The sequence below is a fragment of the Petaurus breviceps genome, unplaced genomic scaffold, assembly GCF_028583685.1.
Source record: "Petaurus breviceps papuanus isolate PSGF00001 unplaced genomic scaffold, PetGlider_PUasm1.0 90602, whole genome shotgun sequence".
In the NCBI taxonomy this organism is placed as follows: domain Eukaryota; kingdom Metazoa; phylum Chordata; class Mammalia; order Diprotodontia; family Petauridae; genus Petaurus; species Petaurus breviceps.
Window position 1 is genome coordinate 248,182 of NW_027187283.1, and position 6,201 is coordinate 254,382.

The window sequence follows — 6,201 nt, forward strand, 5'->3', positions numbered from 1 at the left end:
GAGAGAGAGAGAGAGAGAGAGAGAGAGAGAGAGAGAGAGAGAGAGAATTGCCAGGGGCCAGAATTGCTGAGAGAGAAAGTACTGCCAGATGAAATCACCCAGATTGCTGAGGGTCAGTTGAAGCTGCCCAGAACTTTTGGGAACTGCCACCTGGAGCTGACAAGAACTGAAGAGGCATGACTGTACTGCCAGTATTTTTTCTGTTTTGATGTTACTTTGCTAGATTTGTCTGCTGGTAAAGGACAGTGCTGTTGTTGCAAAGGTCCTGGAACCTTGCTTTCTGTTCAGAAGCCCTGAAGGAGGATTTTCTTGTATGTTTACAGAAATCCTGGAGGAGGTTCTTGATGATATTTTCAGGGGTCCTGAGACTGTTCTGAAGGCAGAGAGTGAATTGATGAGTATGCTGGCCATGTATTTTGTAGCTTTGTTAAGCTTTGTCTTACCAAGAACAGGGATTGCTGAGAACTTTCCTCAGGTCAAGATTAAGAAAAGAACTCTCCTTGGGTATTGAATGCTGTGATGATATCTTAACCTTGTTGTAGCTTAGGGGTAGATGGCTTTTGTGTTCTCCACTTCCCCTTTGAGAATTTTCTTGGTGGTAACTGATGATAATTGTAATTCAGTTGTTATTCAGTGGTGGGGTACTTTGATTTTTGTGCTCTGCTGACTGACCAAATGAAAAGTACTTGGTGATTGGAAACTAATCTCCAGTTGAATAGAGAGAAGACTTTGTGATTGACTAAATGAATGTACTTTCCAGGGGTGGAGTACTTGGACCTTAGTACTTTGTGATTGAATTGAGGACTTACTAAATTATTGAGTTACACATGGTGAATGCTTTATTTTGATTCTTTGTGAATGTCTTGCCTCAATATGTCACTGAATAAATGGAGTTTGCTCTGCTTTTAATCAGAACCTGGAAGTTGCTTGTGCTTGGTGTTACAGGAGCATATGGTTTAAGTGAAGAGGGTCATCATAAAATGATGTGATTTAGGCTGCTGGGTTCTAGGGTTAGGGTTATGCGGGACCCTGCCAAATGAATTCAACTCAAGCCTTCTCTCAGCCAAAGAAAAGCAAAGTCTATTAAAAGTTTGCCATATTGGGTAGACTCTTAAGGAGCCTCAGTATCTGTCATGTTTGTACTGGACAAGCAGGTCAGAATCATCTGACACAGAATGAGTCTGTGCTAGGTCATTCTATGGCACTTTCACACCACATGGAGCAAGATGGAGTCTTACATACAGAAAGGTTGTGGGAGGAATCTAGCGGTAGTCTAGAGGAGGAATTTGGGAAGGGTCTTCTGGAGGAGTCAATAAGGTCAGACTCCAGTAATGAGTTTCGGGAGGGTCTTCAGGAGGAGTTAATGAGGTCAGACTCCAGAAAATGAGTGATTAAGGGTGGGAAGATGCTGGACAAAGGAGGGCTAAAGATTTGGGCAGAGCCACAATGAAAGGTTTATCCCTCATGCAAATGCCTCATCAAATGGGAACATTCAATCAGAGTTCAAGGGGCTTCCCATATCCTGTACCTCAAGGATTCAAGGAGAGCTCAAGGGGGTTCCTAGAACCTATACCTCATCATAAGGACTGTTAATCTAATTTGTGATATGATGTAAAATAGGGTAAAGCAATGTATATAGTCTCTGGTTCTTTTTATGAACCAAAATATGCATAAAATTAATAAGTAAGTTTTCCTAATAACAAAAACTTACAAAATTAAATTTTCCTGAATGATATCTTTGAATTCCATGTTCAAGATGAGTCAATTTGTGACTTTACAGTATTAACAGTGGCCAAAAATTATTTATTAAGCACTTACTATGTTCCAGGTACACATTCTAACAGAAACAATATACAAATGTACACAAAAGATATATAACTAGAAATTGTAGATAATCTTGAAGGGAAGGCACCAGCAGTGTGGGGAACTAGAAAAGACCTCATTTAGAAAACTTTTAGCTGAGTCTGGAAAGAAATTAAAGAAAACAAGATGAAGAGAGAGGCAAAAAGAAGATTCATAAAGAATATCCCAGTCATGAAAAAAAATGCTTATGCCAAAGGTTTAACAACTTGCCAAGAGTTACTATACCAAAAGTATGACTCAGGTCTCTTTGTCACTGGTACACTCTTATTTCCATTATGTCACACTGCCTCATAAAGTTCTCTATTTTGAGTTGCTTATAATCTAACTAGATATGAAAGTGACCTTGATATAAATAATGAGCTTCTCAATTCTCAACATCTGTTTTTTAATTAATCCAGGTATTAGAGAATTTATGGAATGGAATTTCAGCATAACAGGTAGTATAGATCTGTCCCAGGCCATATAAAAAACCAAAAGTGGTTGTAATAGAGATAAATATAGAACACACCACTAGATGACAGATATTTTCCCCTCCAGTATAGCAACTTCACTACATTTTCTTGCTAATATTTTAATGCATTATCTGTCCATTAACCCAAATTATTTTTAGACATTTATCCCCCCAAATTTGTTTAAAGCTTTTACATTTTTTTTTGATTTTTCCTTTTCTCTTTGCTGTTAACTGACCGCATTTTCTTGTCCATGTCCATATGATACTGCCTGTGCTTCAACCATAATCCTCATCCCCCTCTTACCATAAGATGTGCTCTATAACCCAGGAAATTAAGTTTAAAGAGGTTAGCTTTGATCCCATCTTGCCAGAACAATAACTATATGATGCTTTCTAGGCAATTGCACATCATGCTCCTATAGACACTTGTTCTCCCCTCTCCTTTCAAATTCCTTTTTTTCATGTGTTTTTATCCACTATAAGAGGGTAAGCTCTTCTAGAACAGGAAATGTATTGCTTGCTTTTTCATATTCTCCACATTTAGTACAAGACCTGACAAAGAATGCTCCATCTATGCATCCATCTATCTATCTATCATCTATCTATAATCTATCTATCTATCTATCTATCTATCTATCTATCTATCTATCTATCATCTATCTATCTCTCCCTCCATCCATCCTTCCTTCCTTCCTTCCTTTCTTCCTTCCTTCCTTCCTTCCTTCCTTCTTCCATCCATGCATCCATCATCCATCCATCCATCCATCCATCCATTCATCCATCCATCCATCTATTTATTTCTAGTACTATTTGGTGACCTGTAAAACTTGTCTCACCATAGTTCAAATGTCTTATTAATAGCAGGAGTTGGTCAAAGACAAGCCTAATCTTTCAAGTGTTCTGGGCAATAGGCAGGAGTTTAAATTGTTTGGAACTATACTTCCCATTGAAACTTGGGCAACATGATGTAGGCATAAGTACATGTGGACTGAGGTAGCTTCAGGGCTCAACTGCTTTTCATCTAAATAAGGAAATAATGAAGCAAATCCAATAAAATCACATATGGAGAGCTTGCTTTGGATTTCAGGTCTTCATACCACCCAGAATAAGTAGCTAGCTACACAACATGAACAGACAGCTGGTTGAGGTATGAAGAAAATATAAGTGAATATCTATTTTTTTATGTAACCCCAGAGGCAATCACCTGTGTTAAAGCCAAAAATATGTGTCAGCTGAACATTGATTTGTTACTAAATCATGAATTATGCAACCATGGCTCTATTCAGACTACTCAGATGCTGATGAGAATTTGCTCTATTTCTTCCATTTCAGATCCAGAAAAGTGATTGGAAAAGGAAAATTTCCCCTGGACTGTACAAGAAAAACAAAGCCTGTGGACATCTTTTCCTTTGAGAATGGGTATTGAGAATATGTTGTATTACTTTTATTTCTTTATCTTCCCTTTACAATTGCTTTTATTAATCCAATACTATTGTTTCTCTTGGTTCTATTAGTTTGATAAACACTAAATGAAAAGATCTATATGAAATTATACCTTACTGATCGACTTAGGAGTTGGGCATGAAAACTAGGTCAGAACATGAGACAGAGATGCATTTTGTTGCAAATATCCACAAAGTGCATGTGATTATTGTGTCAGGAAGTATTCTTCAGCTTCAAGGTCACCTTAGAAAATGAAACCGTGTGAGAACATTAACCTATTTTTTATACCAAGAGAATTTGGGAGTATTTACATTTACTTTAATCCTACAAAATATTAAAATAGTTATTTTTCCTCCCAATAGTTAGAAGTGGAAATTGCATAACATCAAAATTCTTATAGAAGTCAAGTGAATTACAGGAAGAAACTGACAACAAAACTATACTGGGGGGGGGGGGAACCTAAACATCTCCCTCTCAGAATTAGGCAAATATAACCACAAAATAAGCAAGAAAGAAGTTAAGGAGGTCAGTAAAGTTTTAGAAGAGTTAAGTACAATTGAACTTTGGAGAAAATTGAACAGGGATAGAAAGGAATACCTTTTTTCTCAGTGGTACATGGCATTTACACAAAAATTGATGACATTTTTTTGGGAATAAAACCTCACAATTAAATGAAGAAAGGAAGAAATATTAACATAATCCTTTTAGATCATTATGCACTAAAAATCACATGAAATAAAGGGCTATGAAAAGTTAGGCTAAAAACTACTTGGAAATGAAATATTCTGATGCTAAAGAATGACTGGATCAAACAACAAATCATAGAAACAATAGTTTCATCAAAGTGAATAATTATGAGACAACACATTGAAACTTATGGGATGTGTTTCTTAGTAGAAATTTTATATCTTTAAATGTTTCCATGAATAAAATAGAGAAAAAGGATATCAATGAATTGGGCATAGAACTAAAGAAGCTAAAATGATTAAAAATCACCAATTAAATACTAGATTAGAAATTCTAAAAATCAAAGGAGAGATTAGTAAAATTGAAAGTAAAAATGCATTGAAATTATAAATAAAACAAAGAGCTGGTTTAATGAAAAACAACAATAAAATAGTTAAGCCATTGATTAATTTGATTTAAAAATGAAGAAAACCAAATTGAAAGTATCAATAGATGAAAAGAATGAATTCACCACCAATCAAGAGGAAATTAAAACAATAATTAGGAGTTATTTTGTCCAACTGTATGCTAATAAATCTGACAGTATAAGTGAAACAGATGAACGATTGGTCAGAAGGAGATTGCAGGGGTAACTTTGTTAGCCCTGAGAGCAAGTTGCTGTTGCATTACCCATATTTGGATCCAGGTCACAGCCAGGGGTCATAGTCCCAGTGCAAGGAAGACTAGTAGCATACCAGAGATTGTGGCCGCAGTGGAGCAGGAATTCTGGTCACAGTTCTAGGGTGGAAAAGAGTACTTGTGGTCAATCACAGTTCAGAAAACAGGTCAAATGAGTTGTTAACACACCTTTCCTTAGGTTTTGCCACCTTGGAAAAACCTAAAACTTTCAAAACTCAGAACTAACTCTGAAAACAACTGCACAAAAAACACTGATGATTGGAACAGGACACTCTCCACCCTGGGAGAAGAGCTCAACCAGAATATATAAAGGTAAAAAAAATAAGCTGAAAAAAATCATCCCCAGCAAAACTGACAATAATCTTTCAGAGGAAAAAATAATATTAAGTGAAATAAAGGACTTTAAAGTATTCTGTATAACAAAACCAGACCTGAAAAGAAAATTTTATTTTCAAATATAAGACTCAAGGGAAGTAAAAACTGTTAACAGACAAGAATAATCATAAGACTTTCAATAAGATAAAACTATTTATATTCCTACATAAGATTATACTTGTAACTCCTGAGAAAGTTATTACTATTAGGACAGTTAGAAGGAGTATACATAGACAGAGGACATGGGAGTGAGTTTAACATGATGAGATTATACACACACACACACATACACACACACACACACACACACACACATATATATGCGATGGTGAGAAAGAGGGATATACAGGGAGAAGGAGAAAGGGAGAGGTAGAGAGAGATAAATTATCTCACCTAAAAGAAGTGTGAAAGAAATTTTGCATTGGAAGGGAAGATGAAAGAGGGGGAGGGAGTGCTTGAAACTTACTCTTATCAGACTTGGCTCAAAGAGGAAATAACATGCATACTCAGTTGGGTATAGAAATCCATCTCACCCCACAGGAAAGTAGAAGGGGAAGAGGATAAAAGAGGAAGATGAGTGATATCAGGGAGGGCAGATTTGGGGAGGTGGTAGTCAGAAGGAAAAACATAAACTTTTTTGAGGATCGTCATGTTGACAGGAGAGAGAGAGAGAGAGAGAGAGAGAGAGAGAGAGAGAGAGAGAG

General features: G+C 36.4%; 1 long non-coding RNA gene across 2 annotated transcripts in view; it reads left to right on the forward strand.

Moving 5' to 3' along the window:
* LOC138142738 (uncharacterized) overlaps positions 1 to 6,201 on the forward strand; it is a 43,529-nt gene that overhangs the window by 34,510 nt on the left and 2,818 nt on the right. For both annotated transcript variants that reach the window (XR_011163532.1, XR_011163531.1), the window contains one exon: positions 3,647 to 3,733. This is a non-coding gene — a long non-coding RNA (uncharacterized lncRNA). The remainder of the gene's footprint in view (positions 1 to 3,646; positions 3,734 to 6,201) is intronic.